The sequence below is a fragment of the Coregonus lavaretus genome, assembly GCF_964263955.1.
Source record: "Coregonus lavaretus genome assembly, contig: HAP1_SCAFFOLD_2169, whole genome shotgun sequence".
Taxonomy (NCBI): Eukaryota; Metazoa; Chordata; class Actinopteri; order Salmoniformes; family Salmonidae; genus Coregonus; species Coregonus lavaretus.
This window is the reverse complement of record NW_028161796.1, coordinates 50,409-75,000: the sequence shown is the minus strand read 5'-3', so window position 1 is coordinate 75,000 and position 24,592 is coordinate 50,409. Positions and strand designations below refer to the sequence as shown.

Sequence of the window (24,592 nt, the reverse complement as noted above, 5' to 3'; positions counted from 1 at the left end):
CCATTTTAAAATAACATCAAATTGATCAGAAATACAGTGTAGACATTGTTAATGTTGTAAATGGCTATTGTTGCTGGAAACTACTGATTTTTTAAAATGGAATATCTACATAGGCGTACAGAGGCCCATTATCAGCAACCATCAGTCCTGTGTTCCAATGACACGTTGTTTATCATTTTAAAAGGCTAATTGATCATTAGAAAACCATTTTGCAATTATGTTAGCACAGCTGAAAACTGTTGTGCTGATTTAAAGAAACAATAAAACTGGCCTTCTTGAGACTAGTTGAGTATCTGGAGCATCAGCAATTGTGGATTCAATTACAGGCTCAAAATGGCCAGAAACAAATAACTTTCTTCTGAAACTCGTCAGTCTAATCTTGTTCTGAGGAATGAAGGCTATTCTATGCGAGAAATTGCCAAGAGACTGAAGATCTCTTCCAACGCTGTGTCCTCAACTGGCAGCTTCATTAAATAGTACCCGCAAAACACCAGTCTCAACGTCAACAGTGAAGAGGCAACTCCGGGATGCTGACCTTCTAGGCAGAGTTGCAAAGAAATAGCAATATCTCAGACTGCCCATCTTAATCTTTTATTTTTATTGGCCAGTCTGAGATATGGCTTTTTCTTTGCAACTCTGCCTAGAAGGTCTGCATCCCCGAGTCTCCTCTTCACTGTTGACGTTGAGACTGGTGTTTTGCGGGTACTATTTAATGAAGCTGCCAGTTGAGGACCTGTGAGGCGCCTGTTTCTCAAACTAGACACAATAATGTATTTGTCCTCTTGCTCAGTTGTGCACCGGGGCCTCCCACTCCTCTTTCTATTCTGGTTAGAGCCAGTTTGCGCTGTTCTGTGAAGGGAGTAGTACACAGCGTTGTACGAGACTTTCTGTTTCTTGGCAATTTCTCGCATAGAATAGCCTTAATTTCACAGAACAATAATTGACTGACGAGTTTCAGAAGAAAGTTATTTGTTTCTGGACATTTTGAGCCTGTAATCGAACGCACAATTGCTGATGCTCCAGATACTCAACTAGTCTCAAGAAGGCCAGTTTTATTGCTTCTTTAATCAGCACAACAGTTTTCAGCTGTGCTAACATAATTGCAAAAGGGTTTTCTAATGATCAATTAGCCTTTTAAAAATGATAAACTTGGATTAGCAAACACAACGTGCCATTGGAACACAGGACTGATGGTTGCTGATAATGGGCCTATGTAGATATTCCATAAAAAATCAGCTGTTTCCAGCAACAATAGCCATTTACAACATTAACAATGTCTACACTGTATTTCTGATCAATTAGATGTTATTTTAATGGACAAAAAAATTGCTTTTCTTTCAAAAACAAGGACATTTCTAAGTGACCCCAAACTTTTGAAAGGTGGCGTACATCACACAGCAGCAACGTATCAAATCACATTTGATTTGTCACATGCTTCGTAAACAACAGGTGTAGACTAACAGTGAAATGCTTACTCACGGGCCCTTCCCAACAATGCAGAGAAAACAGAGAAATAACAGGAAAAATTATAACACCAGGAATAAATCCACAATGAGTAGCGATGACTTGGCTATATAAACGATGTACCGGTACCGTGTCGATCTGCAGAGGTACGAGGTCATTGAGGTAGATATGCACATATACAGTAGGTAGGGATAAAGTGACTTGGCAACAGGATAGATAATAAACAGTAACAGCAGCGTATTTGATGAATCAAAAGAGTTAGTGCAAAAAGGATCAATGCAGATCATCCGGGTAGCTATTGACTAACTATTTAACTAACTATTTAGCGGTCTTATGGCTTGGAGGAAGAAGCAGACAGAGTGCCTGAAATGGAAACTAATTGCTTGATGTCTCAGTAAAGGTACTGTAGCTGAGGGTAGGGTGTAATCACAGGCTTTTACTTTGAAAACAACACTAGTCATTTGAATCCTACAGTTCCATCATTGATGACTAATAAAGTTCCTCAAGTGTTTTAGTCTTCTCTCTTTCCTTTCTGTAATCAGAGGAAAGAGAAGAGATCAATGGTCCTCTTCTTAGTCATCCGAGTCATTAGGCTCGTTACAGAAAGCAGAGGCCACAGTCACACTGTGTAGTGGTGTCATCTGATGGCTCAACTATGGTGAGGGAGGGGGGGGGAGAGGTGAGGATCCTATTGTGTAACAATCTCAGAGAAGAAACACCTTGAAGTGGATAGTATCTTCACACAGCATCTCTGACTGTCCTTTATCATTTCTGAGGGAGGGAAGGCGGGGGAAATTAAAGCTCCAGGGTAGCAGCGTGTGGAGTGGTAAATGGGAAGCTGAGTATTTGCAGTAAACATCTGCTTGCATTGCTTTAATGAGTTTTGTAATGGGGCTGACATTTCCGTGTGTGTGTGTGTGTGTGTGTGTATGTGAATTATGTGTTTGTGTCTCCCTAATGTGAGCTTAGAGGGTCAAGCCTCACAAGTCTGTTTTTGTGGAATATTTTTGTATTCAACAAGGATTTGTGTGTATGCCTTTGTCTAGATGTTGACGACTGTTGTGTGGAGGACAGTTTTCATGACCTGTCTAGTATCTCTACGGTAACAAAGGATGAACTCAATTGTCCTCGTCTTAGGCTGATCTCTGTATGTGTCATCGACGTCATTAGCGACTAATCCTACTTTAACTCTGCTTATATCGGCCATTTTGTTTTAATAAGGCAGGGAATTAGTGATCCATTGTTTACTACTCAATGTATGCTGTGTATCAGTGTGAGTCAGAATGTAGGAGAGTGTTTGATGTTATTCTATGTACAGATTTGTCCCACTGATTTAACTGCTGTCACCTTATTCTAGTGCTACTCAATATGAAAGTATATTTAGGACCCCCCGCAGAACTCCTGCAGAACTCCTGCAGCTAAATGTAAATGTTCAGGTTGTTGTTGGCTGTACTTCATGGTTGTTGTTGGCTGTACTTCATGGTTGTTGTTGGCTGTACTTCATGGTTGTTATTGGCTTTACTTCATGCACCTAACTACAGATCTATAATCAGATTAGTAGAAAACAACCTTAACCATTGGCTCTCACACACACACACACACACACACACACACACACACACACACACACACACACGCATACATACATATATACAGCTGTGGAAAGAATTAAGAGACCACTGCACATTTTTCTTAAATCAGCATCTCTACATGTGTGACAGCCATTCCATTCCAGTGTCTGTTGAATTCCAACACAGGCACACCTCATTCTACTGAATTAGGTACTGATTAGGTGATCACATGAACCAAATCTTATTTAATGAGGAAAAGCATAAAAACCACTGCTGTGGTCATCACTATCCTCTTGCAATAGGACCAGCTGGATGGCAAAAACAGTGCTAATAGTACCTCAAAAGTAATATTAATCAAAATATAACTATTGACCATGCCAAAAGAGTTGAAAAGGAAAGTTTTGAGTGAGGAAAAGAAGGGTTCAATTCTGGCTTTACTGGCAGAGGGATACAGTGAGCGTCAGGTTGCTTCCATCCTTAAAATTTCAAAGACGGCGGTTCATAAGAACAAGTTCAAGCAGCAGACATTGGGGACAACAAAGCTACAGACCGGCAGAGGGCGAAAACGACTCTCTACTGACCGGGATGACCGCCAACTCATTTGAATGTCACTCAACAACCGAAGGATGATATCAAGTGACCTACAAAAAGAATGGCAAACAGCAGCTGGGGTGAAGTGCACGGCGAGGACGGTTCGAAACAGGCTCCTAGGGGCAGGGCTGAAGTCGTGCAAAGCTAGAAAAAAGCCAGTCATCAATGAGAAGCTAAGAAGAGCCAGGCTGAGGTTTGAAAAATACCATAAGGATTGGACCGTAGAGGACTGGAGTAAGGTCATCTTCTCTGATGAGTCCAATTTTCAGCTTTGCCCAACACCTGGTCGTCTAATGGTTAGACGGAGACCTGGAGAGGCCTAAAATCCACAGTGTCTCGCACCCACTGTGAAATTTGGTGGAGGATCGGTGATGATCTGGGGGTGCTTCAGCAAGGCTGGAATCTGGCAGATTTGTCTTTGTGAAGGACGCATGAATCAAGCCACGTACAAGGTTGTCCTGGAAGAAAACTTGCTTCCATTTGCTCTGACATTGTTCCACAACTCTGAGGATTGGTTTTTCCAGCAGGACAATGCGCCATGCCACACAGCCAGGTCAATCAAGGTGTGGATGGAGGACCACCAGATCAAGACCCAGTCATGGCCAGCCCAATCTCCAGACCTGAACCCCATTGAAAACTTCTGGAATGTGATCAAGAGGAAGATGGATGGTCACAAGCCATCAAACAAAGCCGAGCTGCTTGAATTTTTGCGCCAGGAGTGGCATAAAGTCACCCAACATCAATGTGAAAGACTGGTGGAGAGCATGCCAAGACGCATGAAAGCTGTGATTTAAAAATCAGGGTTATTACACCAAATATTGATTTCTGAACTCTTCCTAAGTTAAAACATTACTATTGTGTTGTTTTTAAAATGAACATGAACTTATTTGTTTTGCCTTACTCGAGGTCTGACAACACTGCATCTTTTTTGTTATTTTGACCAGTTGTCATTTTCTACAAATAAATGCTCTAAATGACAATATTTTTATTTGGAATTTGGGATAAATGTTGTCAGTAGTTTATAGAATAAAACAAAAATGTTATTTTTACCCAAACACATACCTATAAATAGTAAAACCAGAGAAACTGATAATTTTGCAGTGGTCTCTTAATTTTTTCCCACAGCTGTGTATAAATGTATACATACATACATACATACATAACTGACCTTAGATTAGTTTCTAGAGTCTAGGGGACAACTACATCCTACTGTACCTTATGTCTTCTCCCTGTCCACCTACTCCTCCCTCTTCCTCGCCCCGCCCCCCTGCTCCACCCTCTTCCTCACCCCGCCCCCCTGCTCCACCCTCTTCCTCACCCCGCCCCACCCCCTGCTCCTCCCTCTTACTCACCCCGCCCCCCTGCTCCTTCCTCTCCTCGCCCCGCCCCCCTGCTCCTCCCTCTCCTCGCCCCGCCCCCCTGCTCCTCCCTCTCCTTGTCCCGCCCCCCCTGCTCCTCCCTCTTACTCGCCCCGCCCCCCTGCTCCTCCCTCTCCTCGTCCCGCCCCCCCCTGCTCCTCCCTCTCCTCGCCCCGTCCCCCCTGCTCCTCCCTCTCCTCAGTATGTTGAGGCCATTGGCAGCAAGCAGAGTGACCTGGACCAGTACACAGCAGAGGGCTACAAGAGTGCGCTGTCAGAGGAGAGGAGGAGGTACTGTTTCCTGGTGGACAGACAGTGTGCCGTGGCCAAGAACAGCAGCTCCTTCCATAGCAAGGTGAGATGTCGGACTCAGATTTTTATCTGCAGGTTTCTGTTACCCAAAACTGTTAACTTATTTTCTCTTTGCAGTTCATCCACTGCTTTAGCCTATTGAGGGTTAAAACCAACTAGCTCACAGTCTGATGTCAGAATTAGACATTCATCCTTGTTTCTCAAATGTTACATTTCGAAGTTGTTCCAAACATTACATTTCAAAGTGTTTGTTCAGTTTAGGCATTAACTCTGAATGAAGGTTAGGGTTAAGTTCAGGCATTAACATCCACTGCTTTAGCTATTGAGGGTTAAAACAGTGGGGTCTACCACTACAAGGTAATACAGGCACTTTCACCCCCACCAACAGGTCTAGGGTTGCAATATTCTGGTCACTTTCCCAAAACTTCCAAATGAAGAATTCTAGGTTGGAAGCTTCCCTCACAGCTTATCCCATTTTTATTCCAGGAATCATCCAACTGGGATTTCTGGGGGAAAATTGTACAACTCTAAACAGGTCAACAGTTTCTGTCACCACAAACTGTTAACTTCTCATTTTGGGACGATTCATTTACTTGTTTAGTCTGGCTTTAGCCATTGCGTCCAGTGGCTTTGCTTAAAGACTGCCAATCATGCCACGGTCGCTCTCACACATCAATGCAGCCACATAGTCTCTTTATTCAGGAGATTTCATAGTCCAAGTCCTGGTTAAGTGGGAGTTCCCTTTCTGCTTTGTTTATCTCAAGCCTTGGAGCAAGGCTGAGAGACTGAGCAGTGGGAGGAAAAGAGGTGAAGAGGAGGAGGGACAAAAGGATAGGAAGGGAAGAGTGTGAACAGAGTGTCCCACTTCCACAAGTACACTTAGTGCTGATGTGAATTACCAGGGGGAGAATGTGTGGGCTGACTGTCTATAGACAATACTGATGTGCTGACAGAGAAAGAGAAGGAGAGAGAGAGGAATAGAGAAAGAGAAGGAGAGAGAGAGGAATAGAGAAAGATAAGGAGACAAAGAGGAACAGAGAAAGAGAAGGAGAGAAAGAGGAACAGAGAAAGAGAAGGAGAGAGAGAGGTACAGAGAAAGAGGAGAGAGAGAGGAACAGAGAAAGAAGGAGAGAGAGAGGAACAGAGAAAAAAGGAGAGAGAGGAACAGAGAAAGAGAAGGAGAGAGAGAGGAACAGAGAAAGAGAAGGAGACAGAGGAACAGAGAAAGAAGGAGAGAGAGGTACAGAGAAAGAGGAGAGAGAGAGGAACAGAGAAAGAAGGAGAGAGAGAGGAAGAGATAAAGAGGAGAGAGAGAGGAACAGAGAAAGAGAAGGAGAGAGAGAGGAACAGAGAAAGAGAAGGGGAGAGAGAGGAATAGAGAAAGAGAAGGGGAGAGAGAGGAACAGAGAAAGAGAAGGAGAGAAAGAGAGAGGAACAGAGAAAGAGAAGGAGAGATGAACAGAGAAAGAAGGAGAGAGAGAGGAACAGAGAAAGAAGGAGAGAGAGAGGAAGAGATAAAGAAGGAGAGAGAGAGGAAGAGATAAAGAGGAGAGAGAGAGGAACAGAGAAAGAGAAGGAGAGAGAGAGGAACAGAGAAAGAGAAGGGGAGAGAGAGGAATAGAGAAAGAGAAGGAGAGAGAGAGGAACAGAAAGAGAAGGAGAGAGAGAGGAATAGAGAAAGAGAAGGAGACAGAGGAACAGAGAAAGAGAAGGAGACAGAGGAACAGAGAAAGAGAAGGGGAGAGCGGAATAGAGAAAGAGAAGGAGAGAGAGGAACAGAGAAAGAGAAGGAGAGAGAGAGGAATATAGAAAGAGAAGGAGAGAGAGAGGAACAGAGAAAGAGAAGGGGAGAGCAGAATAGAGAAAGAGAAGGAGAGAGAGAGAGGAACAGAGAAAGAGAAGGAGAGAGAGGAACAGAGAAAGAGAAGGAGAGAGAGAGGAATAGAGAAAGAGAAGGAGAGAGAGAGGAACAGAGAAGGAGACAGAGGAACAGGGAAAGAGAAGGAGAGAGAGGAATAGAGAAAGAGAAGGAGAGAGAGAGGAACAGAGAAAGAGAAGGGGAGAGCGGAATAGAGAAAGAGAAGGAGAGAGAGAGGAATAGAGAAAGAGAAGGAGAGAGAGAGGAATAGAGAAAGAGAAGGAGAGAGAGGAATAGAGAAAGAGAAGGAGAGAGAGGAATAGAGAAAGAGAAGGAGAAGAGAGGAATAGAGAAAGAGGAGAGAGAGGAATAGAGAAAGAGGAGAGTAATAGAGAAAGAGGAGAGTAATAGAGAAAGGGGAGAGAATTTGTGTTTCGAAGCAATTTCGAAAGAGGCAGTGAATATTCTGTGTGAGGGGAAATATGGAGAACAAGAGATTGTAGAGAGACATAGACAGAACGAGAGTACATATTGAAGAGGTGGGCAAGAGAGGACCCTCTCTCTCTCCCTCCCTCCCTCCCCCACACTGTAGAACACTCCAACACAGTACAGAATAGTGGTGCCCTCCGTGTATACAACACACATAATTAAGGTAGCAGGAATTGTCCTGTGGTGACAGAGCAGGAGTAGAGGAACAGGAATACAGTGAAATAAGATGAAGAAGCAGACCGTTGGAGTTGATCATCTCTCTGGCATGGAGCTCCAGAGGTCACACTTCCACCAACACGACACACACTACATATACCTAGCAGATGCTACCACCTGGGAGCTTAGTCCCCTCCTGGCACCGCTTCCCAGCCCACCAACGGAGAGAGACCAGGGAGGAACACTCTGACTGCTACACAGAAAGCAATAAGGTGGAAGAAAACATGGAGAGAAACATAGCTTTAAGTAGGCTATGTACAGAGACCAAGAGGAACATACTGTAGATGGAAGGATATGTCACTTCGATAAATAATGTCTGACAGTCAAACTTATTTGGTGTCAATGGGCACACTCAAGGTGCTATCTAAAACCTAAATGGTTCTTCCGCTGTTCCCATAGGAGAACCCTTTTGAAGAACCCTTTTTCAGGTAGAATTACATTTACATTTTACATTTACGTCATTTAGCAGACGCTCTTATCCAGAGCGACTTACAGTTAGTGCATACATTATTTAATTTTTTCATACTGGCCCCCCGTGGGAATCGAACCCACAACCCTGGCGTTGCAAACACCATGCTCTACCAACTGAGCTACCTCCCTGCCGGCCATTCCCTCCCCTACCCTGGACGACGCTGGGCCAATTGTGCGCCGCCCCATTGGTCTCCCGGTTGCGGCCGGCTACGACAGAGCCTGGATTCGAACCAGGATCTCTAGTGGCACAGCTAGCACTGCGATGCAGTGCCTTAGACCACTGCGCCACTCAGGAGATCCTTTTGGTTCAAAGTAGAACCCTTTTGAGTTCTACAGATGATGTCGCGGGGCAGCCGCCCCTCTGCCTTGAGTGCTATAATCCTGGGAGGGAGGCTGCTGGTGGACAGATTTGAGACGAAATGGCTGCTAGACTGGTAATGAGGCTGCTTCAGCTCCCCAGGCCAACACCGAGAAGAGCTGTCAGAGCTGAGAGAGAAGGATGTTTTAGTTTGGTGCTATGGCAGAGAGGTGAAGCTCTCACTCTCGCTTTCAATTCAAAAGGTTTTATTGGCTTGGTGAAGGTGAAATAAACAATATAAAATGAACAGTAACATTACACTCACAAAAGTACAAAAGGGAAAATAAGTAAATATACATATGGGTTGTATATAGAATGGTGTTTGTTCTTCACTGGTTGCCCTTTTCTTGTGGCAACAGGTCACACATCTTGCTGCTGTGATGGCACACTGTGGTATTTCACATAATATATGAGTTGATCAAAATTGGATTTATTTGTGGGTCTGTGTAATCTGAGGGAAATATGTGTCTCTAATATACAGTTGAAGTCGGAAGTTTACATACACTTAGGTTGGATTCATTAAAACTCTTTATTCAACCACTCCACAAATTTCTTGTTAACAAAATATAGTTTTGGCAATTCAGTTAGGACATCTACTTTATGCATGACACAAGTAATTTTTCCAACAATTGTTTACAGACAGATTATTTCACATATAATTCACGGAATAACAATTCCAGTGGGTCAGAAGTTTACATACACTAAGTTGACTGTGCCTTTAAACAGCTTTGAAAATTCCAGAAAATGATGTCATGGCTTTAAAAGCTTCTGATAGGCGAATTGACATAATTTGAGTCAATTGGAGGTGTACGCAGGTGGCTTAGTGGGTAAGAGTGTTGTGCCAGTAACCGAAAGGTCGCTGGTTCTAATCCCTGAGCCGACTAGGTGAAAAATCTGTCGATGTGCCCTTAAGCAAGGCACTTAACCCTAATTGCTCATGTAAGTCGCTCTGGATAAGAGCGTCTGCTAAATGACTAAAATGTAAAATGTAAATGTACCTGTGGATGTATTTCAAGGCCTACCTTCAAACTCAGTGCTTCTTTGCTTGACATCATGGGAAAATCAAAAGAAATCAGCCAAGACCTCAGAAAAAAAATTGTAGACCTCCACAAGTCTGGTTCATCCTTGGGAGCAATTTCCAAATGCCTGAACCTACCACGTTCATCTGTACAAACAATAGTACGCAAGTATAAACACCATGGGACCACGCAGCCATCATACCGCTCAGGAAGGAGACGTGGTCTGTCTCCTAGAGATGAACGTACTTTGGTGTGAAAAGTGCAAATCAATCCCAGAACAACAGCAAAGGACCTTGTGAAGATGCTGGAGGAAACAGGTATCTATATCCACAGTAAAACGAGTCCTATATCGACATAACCTGAAAGGCCGCTCAGCAAGGAAGAAGCCACTGCTCCAAAAACGCCATAAAAAAGCCAGACTACGGTTTGCAGCTGCACATGGGGACAAAGATCATACTTTTTGGAGAAATGTCCTCTGGTCTGATGAAACAAAAATAGAACTGTTTGGCCATAATGACCATCGTTATGTTTGGAGGAAAAAGGGGGCAGCTTGCAAGCCGAAGAACACCATCCCAACCGTGAAGCACGGCGGTGGCAGCATCATGCTGTGGTGGGGGTGCTTTGCTGCAGGAGGGACTGGTGCACTTTACAACATAGATGGCATCATGAGGAAGGAAAATTATGTGGATATATTGAAGCAACATCTCAAGACATCAGTCAGGAAGTTAAAGCTTGGTCGCAAATGGGTCTTCCAAATGGACAGTGACCCCAAGCACACTTCCAAAGTTGTGGCAAAATGGCTTAAGGACAACAAAGTCAAGGTATTGGACTGGCCATCACAAAGCCCTGACTTCAATTCTATAGAAAATGTGTGGGCAGAACTGAAAAAGCATGTGCGAGCAAGGAGGCCTACAAACCTGACTCAGTTACATCATCTCTGTCAGGAGGAATGGGCCAAAATTCACCCAACTTATTGTGGGAAGCTTGTGGAAGGCTACCCGAAACATTTGACCCAAGTTAAACAATTTAAAGGCAATGCTACCAAATACTAATTGAGTGTACGTAAACTTCTGACCCACTGGCAATGTGATGAAATAAATAAATAAAAGCTGAAATAAATCATTATCTCTACTATTATTCTGACATTTCACATTCTTAAAATAAAGTGGTGATCCTAACTGACCTAAGACAGGTGTATGTAAACTTCCGACTTCAACTGTATATGGTCAGCTCAGTTTCCAACTCATTTTGTGGGCAGTGTGCACATAGCCTGTCTTCTCTTGAGAGCCAGGTCTGCCTACAGCAGCCTCTCTCAATAGCAAGGCTATGCTCACTGAGTCTGTACATAGTCAAAGCTTTCCTTAATTTTGGGTCAGTCACAGTGGTCAGGTATTTGCTCTCTCGCTCTCTCTCTCAGATGTGATACTTGAGCTGGAGATCCCACACACTGACACCTGCTTTCCAGGAGCCCATGCTCTCCCGCCTAGGCTGACTCAACTACCTCAGATAATGTCGTTTGCAGTTTCTCCTGAACTTTATAACCCTATACTCTTCTGTAATGTCACCTTAGGTATAAATACACTTAACGTTTGACCAGATTCAAAGGAACACCTTGTTACTCACTCTTCACTCTTCTCTCACCAGAAAATCTCAGTATTCAAACCCCCCCACCACACAGTGTCTCACCACTCTGTTTATTTACCTGTCTTCTCCAGGGTAAGGACCTGCTAGCCCAGAAGATCCCAGCATGGCAGCAGGCGTGTGCTGACCCTACCAAGCTGCCTGACCGTGCCATGCTCCTGGCCCAGCAGATGACCTCTACAGGGGGTACCCTGGGGACGGGCTCCCGCACCCACCATGGTTCCAAGGGCAACCTGCTCATCTCTGACCCCATTCCCGGCGCCAAACCCCTGCCTGTACCCCCCGAGCTGGCCGCCCTCATGGGCCAACAGGTGGGTCACCGTTACTGTGGTATTACTATGATATTGCTGTGATAGCACTGTGATAGCACTGTGTTATTACTATGATAGTACACATCTATTACTACAATATGACCCAATGGTGAGGTATAGAGTTGCTATGGTTTTTCAGCACTATTGGAGAAACATTCAGCTAATTGGGTGCTGCAGGCATCCATTTTTGCTTATCATCACTAATTGTGTTTTGGATTATGAAGCTTTGAAGCGCTGTGTGTGTGTTGCCTTGGTGTTTGAGGGAGTACTCTTGAGTGTTGGGGCCAGCAGCAGGTTTGTGGGCTGCGGCTCTAACGACGTTCCTTAATAAACACCACCAGCTAGTCTGTTGCCTAGCAATGCCCCAGGGTTGCCTAGCGATGCCTCAGGATGTTGGAATTCCATTATGGAATCTCTTGGAGCCTCTCCTTTTAGAACACAGAAGCCCTCAGAACCCCTCCCTGATGCCTCAACACAAACACGCAAACACACACACACACACACACTTGTTGATGCAAATGAAGTCGTTAGTGCTGCATGCTAATAGAAAATGCCTGTAGGAAGGAACAGAAACAGATTCCTTGGGTCTGTTGGGCTGTTGGTTGTTTCACACCCTGCTTCCACTCTGCTGTGTTGTTGTTCGTAGTGGTGCGTGCGTGCGTGTGTGTGCGTGTGTGTGTGTGTGTGAGTGTGTGTGTGTGTGTGTGTGTGTGTGTGTGTGTGTGTGTGTGTGCGTGCGTGCGCTCATGTGTGTGAAATACAGTAATATCTGTGAGGAAGCCTCTAAGGCTGTGTTTACACAGGCAGCCAGATTCTGATATTTTTTCCCACTAATTGGTATCTTTTCACATCAGATCTTTTTCAGAGCTGATCTGATTGGTCAAAAGACCAATTAGTGAAAAAAAAGGGCTGCCTTAAAGGGAGGGAGGAAGAGGAGATTATTATTATTAGTAGTAGTATTATTAGTATTGTGTAACATTCTCAGAGTATAAACACTTTGAAGTGGATAGTATCTTCACACCGATCCCAAAGCAACTCTTGACTGTCCTTAATCATTCTGTTTTGTGATGATGTGTATTGAAATGTCTTTCAACAATAACTTCGGTCCAGTCACATTGAAGACTGGCGGTTGGGATTATTTGTGGCTGTGTAGTGGTGCTGCTTAGTAGTTCCGTTTTTAAAGTTGATTGATCTCTTAGTTAAAGATAGAGTAAGCTAAATGACGTTGCCACTGGCAGCACAGCAGATATTGCGATGAATGAGATGCACGACTTCACTCTCACAGTCACGCACAGTATGTGCACGGGTCAGCTTCACGCCTTTACAATGCGGTAGCCACGGGACCAAAACAGCAGAGAAGTTGAGCCTCGCGCTTTAACGCTCTTAGTTGTTGTAGAAATTGACCCACTTTGCTGTTTACTTCCTGCATCTGCATCATCATATCGCTGAGTCTACCTTTAATCAACACAACATGGCCCATTTCCAACAACATAGTCTCCCTCTCATTAGTAGTGATGGGATTCACATTATGTAATGCTTTTCTGTGATGGAAGAATGTTAACTAACACATGATTCACTCCCTTTCTCCCTTCATTCCTTACTTCCTTCCTACTTTCCTTCCTTCCTCCCTCCCTCTCTACAGCGTATAATGGGACCAGGAGGAGTAGATGGAGGGATGCCCATGGTGAATGGAACGACAGGGGCCCACGGAGGAGCCGGAGGGGGAGGAGGGGAGGACTACCAACACTGGATGGAAGGGAAGATGGCTCAGGCCCAAGCTCAGGCCCAAGCTCAGGCCCAAGCTCAGGCCCAGGCCCAGGCCCAGGCCCAGGCCCAGGCCCAGGCCTCCTCCCAACCCCAGCACCTCTCCCAGCCCCACAGACAGGGCAGCGAGGTCTACTCCAACACCCTGCCTGTCCGTAAGAACGCCCCCGCCAAGAGCAACGCCACCATGGGTAAGGAGGACCAGGATAGTGGAGGAGGGGGGGGGGGCAGAACAGAGCTCCATAAGCATCTTGAGACCCTCAAATCACATGTACAGGAGCTAGGCCAATGCATTATGGGGTCTCAATGGTATTCCGCTATATCGGTAGTCAAGTGAGAATATTACAAAATACGTCACTAGTGTACTTTATGAATGTAGCCTCTGTCACAGAGACCTTGGAGAGTGAACTCCTTGATTGTGACCTTTTTTAAGAATTGAACATTGACTCCATGCTGTCAAGGACCTTGTTCCCTCTATTGGCTTGTATCTACTTTATATTAGCCCGTATCTCTCCTTCCATCACCGTGTACACCTGCACTTAAAGAACTGTAGTCTCAATGAAAGCAGGGCACGTGGGATTAGGAGGGAGGAAGAGGACAGTGTTTCAAAAGGAGAAACAGAGTCACATTAGGTGAAGGACAGAGGCAAGGCTTTAAGGATAATGGAAGCATTTAAAGTCACTTCGGAGAGTTGGGTTATAATATCACATTAGTCCTGCATGTTATACTTAGTGCAGGTACCCTATACAGGTGGTCCTGTGTGACTTGGTTTGGCTTAGTTATCTGCTTAAAGACCTAGGACTTGATTTAATCCGTATCGCAGAAGTTCTGCGGTACAGCACGATTGAAATTTAAAGGCAACCCCTAGGTTTGGTCATCAGTCCTATAGATCTAGTCAAGCTCATGTACAGTACACTGTAGAGAAACAGTTAGAAACCTCGTAACTCCCTGCTTGTCTGGTTTCTTCCACTTTGGAGCACAATGAACACAACCTTAGATTTGGTGTGATTTGACTCTCTTCATATATATCGCTCTCTCTCTCTCTGGATTTTGTCTTGCCATATTGAATGTGCTATGTACAGTGCCTTGCAGTTTTTCCTATTTTTTTGCATTACAACCTGTAATTTAAATTGATTTTTCTTTGGATTTCATGTAATGGACATACACAAAATAGTCCAAATTGGTGAAGTGAAATGAAAAAAATAATATCGGAAAAGTGGTGCTTGCATATGTATTCACCCCCTTTGCTATGAAGCCCCTAAATAAGATCTGGTGCAACCAATTACCTTCAGAATGTGACAAGGTGTGAATGAAGGAGTCAGGCGCAGGAGGTAAAACACAGAAGTCCAGAGTTTATTCCGTTTATATAAATCAAACGCCCAAAGAGTCAAACGAAACTATTACAAGGGAAAACATCCACCTTGGCATAAACACAGTGACTAGTAGCTCAACCGAGCTACACGCTCTCACAACAAACAATCACTCACAAAGACAAGGGGAACAGAGGGAACACTTATACACATGCAGCCTCGGGGAATGAGCACCAGGTGTGTGTGATTGACAAGACATGACAAGTGGAGTGATGAGAATGGGATCGGCAGTAGCTAGTACTAAGGTGACGACAAACGCCGAAGCCTGCCCGAACCAGGGGGGGGGGGCAGCCTCGGCGGATGTCGAAGGGCTAACCACGGGATACCCAAGACTACAGGGTAAGCAGGAGACTCAATAATCATAAAGGTGATCTGCGCAACATTTTATTTTTTATTTTTATTTTTTATTTTTTTACCTTTATTTAACCAGGTAAGCCAGTTGAGAACAAGTTCTCATTTACAACTGCGACCTGGCCAAGATAAAGCAAAGCTGTGCGATAAAAACAACACAGAGTTACATATGGGGTAAAAAAACATAAAGTCAAAAATACAACAGAAAATATATATACAGTGTGTGCAAATGTAGCAAGTTATGGAGGTAAGGCAATAAATAGGCTATAGTGCAAAATAATTACAATAGTATTAACACTGGAATGCTAGATGTGCAAGAGATTATGTGCAAATAGAGATACTTGGGTGCAAAAGAGCAAAATAAATAACAATATAGGGATGAGGTAGTTGGGTGGGCTAATTTCAGATGGGCTGTGTACAGGTGCAGTGATCGGTAAGGTGCTCTGACAACTGATGCTTAAAGTTAGTGAGGGAGATAAGAGTCTCCAGCTTCAGAGATTTTTGCAATTCGTTCCAGTCATTGGCAGCAGAGAACTGGAAGGAATGGCGGCCAAAGGAGGTGTTGGCTTTGGGAATGACCAGTGAGATATACCTGCTGGAGCGCAGACTACGGGTGGGTGCTGCTATGGTGACCAATGAGCTAAGATAAGGCGGGGATTTGCCTAGCAGTGATTTATAGATGGCCTGGAGCCAGTGGGTTTGACGACGAACATGTAGTGAGGACCAGCCAACAAGAGCGTACAGGTCACAGTGGTGGGTAGCGTATGGGGCTTTGGAGACAAAACGGATGGCACTGTGATAGACTACATCCAATTTGCTGAGTAGAGTGTTGGAGGCTATTTTGTAAATGACATCGCCGAAGTCAAGGATCGGTAGGATAGTCAGTTTTACGAGGGCATGTTTGGCAGCATGAGTGAAGGAGGCTTTGTTGCGAAATAGGAAGCCGATTCTAGATTTAACTTTGGATTGGAGATTCTTTATGTGAGTCTGGAAGGAGAGTTTACAGTCTAACCAGACACCTAGGTATTTGTAGTTGTCCACATACTCTAGGTCAGACCCGTCAAGAGTGGTGATTCTAGTCGGGTGGGCTGGTGCCAGCAGCGTTCGATTGAAAAGCATGCATTTAGTTTTACTAGTGTTTAAGAGCAGTTGGAGGCTACTGAAGGAGTGTTGTATGGCATTGAAGCTCGTTTGGAGGTTTGTTAACACAGTGTCCAATGAAGGGCCAGATGAATACAAAATGGTGTCGTCTGCGTAGAGGTGGATCTGAGAGTCACCAGCAGCAAGAGCGACATCATTGATATACACGGAGAAAAGTGTCGGCCCAAGAATTGAACCCTGTGGCACCCCCATAGAGACTGCCATAGGTCCAGACAACAGGCCCTCCGATTTGACACACTGAACTCTATCTGAGAAGTAGTTGGTGAACCAGGCGAGGCAGTCATTTGAGAAACCAAGGCTATTTAGTCTGCCAATAAAAATGCGGTGGTTGACAGAGTCGAAAGCCTTGGCCAGGTCGATGAAGACGGCTGCACAGTACTGTCTATTATCAATCGCGGTTATAATATCGTTTAGGACCTTGAGCGTGGCTGAAGTGCACCCATGACCAGCTCGGAAACCGGATTGCATAGCGGAGAAGGTACGGTGGTATTCGAAATGGTCGGTGATCTGTTTGTTAACTTGGCTTTCAAATACTTTCGAAAGGCAGGGCAGGATGGATATAGGTCTGTAGCAGTTTGGATCTAGAGTGTCACCCCCTTTGAAGAGGGGGATGACCGCGGCAGCTTTCCAATCTCTGGGGATCTCAGACGTTATGAAAGAGAGGTTGAACAGACTAGTAATAGGGGTTGCGACAATTTCGGCGGCTAGTTTTAGAAAGAAAGGGTCCAGATTGTCTAGCCCAGCTGATTTGTAGGGGTCCAGATTTTGCAGCTCTTTCAAAACGTCAGCTGTCTGAATTTGTGTGAAGGAGAAGCGGGGGGGGGGGCATGGGCAAGTTTCAGCGGAGGGTGCAGAGTTGGTGGCCGGGGTAGTGGTAGCCAGATGGAAAGCATGGCCAGCTGTAGCAAAATGCTTGTTGAAATTCTCGATTATTGTAGATTTATCGGTGGTGATAGTGTTTCCTAGCCTCAGTGCAGTGGGCAACTGGGAGGAAGTGCTCTTATTCTCCATGGACTTTACAGTGTCCCAAAACTTTTTGGAGTTAGTGCTACAGGATGCAAATTTCTGTTTGAAAAAGTTTGCCTTTGCTTTCCTGACTGCTTGTGTATATTGGTTCCTAACTTCCCTGAAAAGTTGCATATCGCGGGGGCTATTTGATGCTAATGCAGTACGCCACAGGATGTTTTTGTGCTGGTCAAGGGCAGTCAAGTCTGAGGAGAACCAGGGGCTATATCGGTTCTTAGTTCTGTATTTTTTGAATGGGGCATGTTTATTTAAGATTGAGAGGAAATTACTTTTAAGGAACAACCAGGCATCCTCTACTGACGGAATGAGATCTATATCCATCCAGGATACCTGGGCCAGGTCAATTAGGAAGGCCTGCTCGCTAAAGTGTTTTAGGGAGCGTTTGACAGTGATGAGGGGTGGTCGTTTGACCGCGGACCCGTTACGGACGCAGGCAATAAGGCAGTGATCGCTGAGATCCTGGTTGAAGACAGCTGAGATGTATTTAGAGGGTATGTTAGTCAGGATGATATCTATGAGGGTACCCATGTTTATGGATTTAGGGTTGTATCTGGTAGGTTCGTTGATAATTTGCGTGAGGTTGAGGGCATCTAGTTTGGATTGTAGGATGGCCGGGGTATTAAGCATATCCCAATTTAGGTCACCAAGCAGTACGAACTCTGAGGATAAATGGGGGGCAATCAATTCACATATGGTGTCCAGGGCACATCTGGGGGCTGAGGGGGGTCTGTAGCAAGCGGCAACAGTGAGAGACTTATTTCTGGAAAGGTGGATTTTTAGAAGTAGAAGCTCAAACTGTTTGGGCACAGACCTGGATAGTATGAAAGAGCTCTGCAGGCTATCTCTACAGTAGATTGCAACTCCACCACCTTTGGCAGTTCTATCTAGACGGAAAATGTTATAGTTGGGGATGGAAATTTCAGAATTTTTGGTGGCCTTCCTGAGCCAGGATTCAGACACTGCTAGAACATCAGGGTTGGCGGAGTGTGCTAACGCAGTGAATAACTCAAACTTAGGAACCAAGACTTTTGCGATTACAGAAGTCAGCAAATGATAGCGCCTGGGGAGTAGGAGTGATACTGAGGGCTGCAGGGCCTGGGTTAGCCTCTACATCACCAGAGGAACAGAGGAGGACTAGAATAAGGATACGGCTAAAGGCTTTAAGAACTGGTCTTCTAGTGCGTTGGGTACATAGAATAAAGGGGGCAGATTTCCGGGTGTTGTAGAAAAGATTCAGGGCATTATGTACAGACAAGGATATGGAAGGATATGAGTAAAGTGGGGGTAAACCTAAGCGTTGGGTAACAATGAAAGAGATAGTATCACTAGAGGCATCAATTGAGTCGGTCTCTGCGTGTATGGGGGGTGGGACAAAGGAGCTATCTAAGGCAGGTTTAGCTGGGCTGGGGGATCTACAGTGAAATAGTACAATTAGAAATAACCGAAACAACAATAAGCTAACCATGTTTGGGATGAGGCTAAACATAAACAGGATGTAGTACCGTAAAAAGGAACAGTCCAGCAGACATCAGCTGTATAGCTGAGTTATCATAAGGTCCGGTGAACAGCAATAGGATAGTTCGGAGGCTGCTAAAGCACTAGCAGGTAAGAGGCCACGGCTAGCGTGTGCTAGCGGGCCGGGGCTAGCAGATGGAATCTTCGTGGTCGACGTCGTCGTAACCACATCAGACGATTTCGTCGGCAGACCAGTCATGTAGGATCGGCGGGGCTCCGTGTCAACACTAGGTGGTCCCGTCCGGTTGACAGAGAGGTAGATAGCCGGGAGATGGGCCTAGCTCAGGATGATTAGCCAGACCACAGCGTCCATTTAGTTGAAGCTAGCTGGTAGCGATGAATCCGGAGTTAAAGGTCCAGTGATTCAGTGATTCCGGCAGAAAAACTGATATGTTCTGGGTCGATAACGCGCTGTGCAGACTGGCCGAATATCCGGTGATTAATATCCAGTGATTAAATTAATACCGCAGAAAAGAAATCCAATGTTCTGGGTGAAATACCGCTAACTGTGGCTAATAGCAAGTAGCTAGTTAGCTGACTAGCTAGTTTCAACTGGAGATTCTAGATAAAAGGTAAGTCAATACTAGAATCCGTTCCACATTGAGTGAGGCGGGTTGCAGGAAAGTATATTTTGTAGAAGGATGAAAAGTCTGATAGGGAAATATGTACGAAAAATACAAAAAAACAGGGTATTTACAGGCTATTTACAGACACACGACAAAAACAGAACTGCACTACTTCGCCATCTTGATTACGTCTCCTGCGTAATCATGGTGACTGGTACCGTAACTTCCTTAACCAACCCGGACCCTAATGGTCGACTATCAAGTGCTCTGATGGGGAGTGGAATGTTTAGGGGAACCAATGAAATGCCTTGACGGTGTGAGAATGCCCTGTCCATAGAATTCCAAGCTGCGCCTGAATCGACCAGCGCCTTACACTGGGAACCTACCAGCCTTACACTGGGAACCTACCAGCCTTACACTGGGAACCTACCAGCCTTACACTGGGAACCTACCAGCCTTACACTGGGAAACCTACCAGCCTTACACTGGGAAACCTACCAGCCTTACACTGGGAACCTACCAGCCTTACACTGGGAACCTACCAGCCTTACACTGGGAACCTACCAGCCTTACACTGGGAACCTACCAGCCTTACACTGGGAACCTACCAGCCTTACACTGGGAACCTACCAAGTGATCGGGAAAGGAGATAGATAAAGTACAGTGCGCCACAAAGGGTTCTGAACACGTTTGGGTGTTCGTTACCTGGGGTGATGCGTGAGTACCCTGCCTACCGCCTCCAGGCACAAAAGAACGTTGACTGCGACGTGAGGTGGATGCTCCCTTCGTGCCACCAGAGTGGCACTGTCGCTGTTCTCCTGCGCTCTCTCGACCGGCGGCTCCCCCCAGCTCCATTTGCTCGGGGTCAGAGTCGTCCGGAGTGGGAATGGGCAGACCCCTACCAGGATGTCCTCTGGCTGCTAGCAGATTGTCCAGCCGGATGGCCATGTCCACCAGTTGGGAGAACGATATCATGGCATCCCGGCAGGCTAGCTCCCGTCGGACTTCCTCCCATAAGTGCCACCGGAAATGGTAGATCAGGGCCTGTTCGTTCCACCCGGACCCCACTGCCAGCGTCCGGAACTCCAGAGCATAGTCCTGAGCGGTCCTCGTCCCCTGCCACAGATGAACCAGTCGTTCGCCCACCTCTCGACCCTCAGGCGGGTGATCAAAAACGGCCCGAAAGTTGCGAGCAAACTCCCCGTTGTCCTCCAACGCAGTACCTCCCTCATTCCACAACGCGTTGGCCCACTCCAGGGCTCTCCCACAAAGGCAGGAAACGAGGACGGATACCTTCTCCCGCTCCCGGGGCGCCGGCCTGATGCTGGAGAAATACAACTCCAGTTGGAGTAGAAATCCCTTACATCGTGCTGCTGTCCGGTCAAACGCCGGTGGCCGGGATATCTGGATCCCTCCAGGGGCTGGGGTGTAGGTGGCTGGATCCGGTTGACAAGCTGGTCTCGATAGATCAGATCCTCTCCTCTCCAGGCGTTGTACCACCTGAAGAACCCGATCCATCGCTTCCCCCAAGCTGGCCAACATCGAGGAATGTTCCTGGACCCTTGCAACAACTCCAGGCATGCGGTCTTCTCCTGCTGACTCCATATCAGATCAGGTGAGTGATTCTGTGACGAGGTGTGAATGAAGGAGTCAGGCGCAGGAGGTAAAATACCGAAGTCCAGAGTTTATTCCGTTTACATAAATCAAACGCCCAAAGCGTCAAACGAAACTATTACAAGGGAAAACATCCACCTTGGCATAAATACAGTGAATAGTAGCTCAACCGAGCTACACACTCTCACAACAAACAATCACTCACAAAGACAAGGGGAACAGAGGGAACACTTACAGTGAGGGAAAAAATTATTTGATCCCCTACTGATTTTGTACGTTTGCCCACTGACAAAGACATGGTAGGTTTGAACAGTGAGAGAAAGAATAACAACAACAAAAATCAAGAAAAACACGTCAAAAATGTAATAAATTGATTTGCATTTTAATGAGGGAAATAAGTATTTGACCCCCTCTCAATCAGAAAGATTTCTGGCTCCCAGGTGTCTTTTATACAGGTAACGAGCTGAGATTAGGAGCACACTCTTAAAGGCAGTGTTCCTAATCTCAGCTTGTTACCTGTATAAAAGACACCTGTCCACAGAAGCAATCAATCAATCATATTCCAAACTCTCCTCCATAGCCAAGACCAAAGAGCTCGCCAAGGATGTCAGGGACGAGATTGTAGACCTACACAAGGCTGGAATGGGCTACAAGACCATCGCCAAGCAACTTCGTGTTTGGAGGAGAAGGAATGCTGCCTATGACCCCAAGAACACCATCCCCACCGTCAAACATGGAGGTGGAAACATTATGCTTTGGGGGTGTTTTTCTGCTAAGGAGACAGGACAACTTCACCGCATCAAAGTGACGATGGACGGGGCCATGTACCGTCAAATCTTGGGTGAGAACCTCCTTCCCTCAGCCAGGGCATTGAAAATGGGTCGTGGATGGGTATTCCAGCATGACAATGACCCAAAACACACAGCCAAGGCAACAAAGGAGTGGCTCAAGAAGAAGCACATTAAGGTCCTGGAGTGGCCTAGCCAGTCTCCAGACCTTAATCCCATAGAAAATATGTGGAGGGAGCTGAAGGTTCGAGTTGCCAAACGTCAGCCTCGAAACCATAATGACTTGGAGAAGATCTGCAAAGAGGAGTGGGACAAAATCCCTCCTGAGATGTGTGCAAACCTGGTGTCCAACTACAAGAAATGTCTGACCTCTGTGATTGCCAACAAGGGTTTTGCCACCAAGTACTAAGTCATGTTTTGCAGAGGGGTCAAATACTTATTTCCCTCATTTAAAATGCAAATCAATTTATAAAATTTTTGACATGCGTTTTTCAGGATTTTGTTGTTATTCTGTCTCTCACTGTTCAAATAAACCTACCATTAAAATTATAGACTGATAATTTATTTGTCAGTGGGCAAATGTACAAAAATGTTTCCCTCACTGTATACACATACTAATTAGGGGAATGAGCACCAGGTGTGTGTGATTGACAAGACATGACAAGTGGAGTGATGAGAATGGGATCGGCATTAGCTAGTACTCTGGTGACAATGAACGCCGAAGCCTGCCCGAACCAGGAGGGGGGGCAGCCTTGGCCTCAGTTAAATAAAGTCCACCTGTGTGCAATCTAAGTGTCACATGATCTGTCACATGATCTCAGTATATATACACCTGTTCAGAGTCTGCAACATCACTAAGCAAGGGGCACCACCAAGCAAGCGGCACCATGAAGACCAAGGACCTCTCAAAACAGGTCAGGGACAAAGTTGTGGAGAAGTACAGATCAGGGTTGGGTTCTAAAAAAAATATCTGAAACTTTGAACATCCCACGGAACACCATTAAATCCATTATAAAAAAATGGAAATAATATGGCACCATAACAAACCTGCCAAGAGAGGGCCACCCACCAAAACTCACGGACCAGGCAAGGAGGGCATTAATCAGAGAGGCAACAAAAGACCAAAGATGACCCTGAAGGAGCTGCAAAGCTCCACAGCAGAGATTGGAGTATCTGTCCATAGGACCACTTTAAGCCGTACACTCCAAAGAGCTGGGCTTTACGGAAGAGTGGCCAGAAAAAAGCCATTGCTTAAAGAAAAAAATAAGCAAACACATTTGGTGTTCGCCAAAAGGCATGTGGGAGACTCCCCAAACATATGGAAAAAGGTACTCTGGTCAGATGGGACTAAAATTTAGCTTTTTGGCCATCAAGGAAAACGCTATGTCTGGCGCAAACCCAACACCTCTCATCACCCTGAGAACACCATCCCCACAGTGAAGTATGGTGGTGGCAGCATCATGCTGTGGGGATGTTTTTCATCGGCAGGGACTGGGAAACTGGTCAGAATTGAAGGAATGATGGCTGGCGCTAAATACAGGGAAATTCTTGAGGGAAACCTGTTTCAGTCTTCCAGAGATTTGAAACTGGGACGGAGGTTCACCTTCCAGCAGGACAATGACCCTAAGCATATTGCTAAAGCAACACTCAAGTGGTTTAAGGGGAAACATTTAAATGTCTTGGAATGGCCTAGTCAAAGCCCAGACCTCAATCCAATTGAGAATCTGTGCTGTGGTATAACTTAAAGATTGCTGTACACCAGCAGAACCCATCCAACTTGAAGGAGCTGGAGTAGGTTTTGCCTTGAAGAATGGGCAAAAATCCCAGTGGCTAGATGTGCCAAGCTTATAGAGACATACCCCAAGAGACTTGCAGCTGTAATTGCTGCAAAAGGTGGCTCTACAAAGTATTGACTTTGGGGGGGTGAATAGTTATGCACGCTCAAGTTTTCTGTTTTTTTGTCTTATTTGTTGTTTGTTTCACAAGAAAAAATATTTGGCATATTCAAAGTGGCAGGCATGTTATGTAAATCAAATGGTACAAACCCCCCAAAAATCCATTTTAATTCCAGGTTGTATGGCAACAAAATAGGAAAAATGCCAAGGGGGGTGAATACTTTCACAAGCTACTGTAAATACATTCAATTGTGCCAATAAAGGTTTTTTAATTTTTTTAAAAATAAAATCTCCCCAGGTCTAGAGACCCGTACCCTGCCCCGGTCCAGCTCTATGGCTGCAGGGCTGGAGAGGAACGGACGTACCCGTGTCCAGGCCGTCTTCTCCCACGCGGCGGGGGACAACAGCACCCTGCTCAGCTTCTCTGAGGGAGACATCATCACCCTGCTTGTGCCTGAGGCCCGCGACGGATGGCACTACGGGGAGAATGAGAGGAACAAGATGTAAGTGTCCTAACTCCATGTGATTCCCAGCAGGCACCATGAGTAACGCTTCACATAAAATTTTATTGGTCACATAGACGTGTTTAGCAGATGTTATTGTGGGTGTAGCAAAAGGCTTGTGCTTCTAGCTCCGACAGTGCAGTAATATCTAACAAGTAATACCTAAAAATTTCACAACATATACCCAATACACGCAAATCTAAGTAAGGAATGAATTAAGAATATATACATATATGGACTAGTGATGTCAGAGCGGCATGGACTAAGATACAGTAGAATAGTATAGAATACAGTATATACATATGAGATTACTAATGCAAGATATGTCAACATTATTAAAGTAGCTCAGTTGGTAGAGCGTGACGCTTGCAATGAGCCGT

General features: G+C 45.4%; 1 pseudogene across 1 annotated transcript in view; it reads left to right on the top strand.

The window, feature by feature from the left end:
- LOC311120068 (BAR/IMD domain-containing adapter protein 2-like) overlaps positions 1-24,592 on the top strand; it is a 53,903-nt pseudogene that overhangs the window by 9,820 nt on the left and 19,491 nt on the right. The window contains exons 3-6 of the transcript in view: positions 5,187-5,339; positions 11,423-11,659; positions 13,302-13,614; positions 24,008-24,212. The product of the transcript in view is annotated as a BAR/IMD domain-containing adapter protein 2-like (transcript). The remainder of the gene's footprint in view (positions 1-5,186; positions 5,340-11,422; positions 11,660-13,301; positions 13,615-24,007; positions 24,213-24,592) is intronic.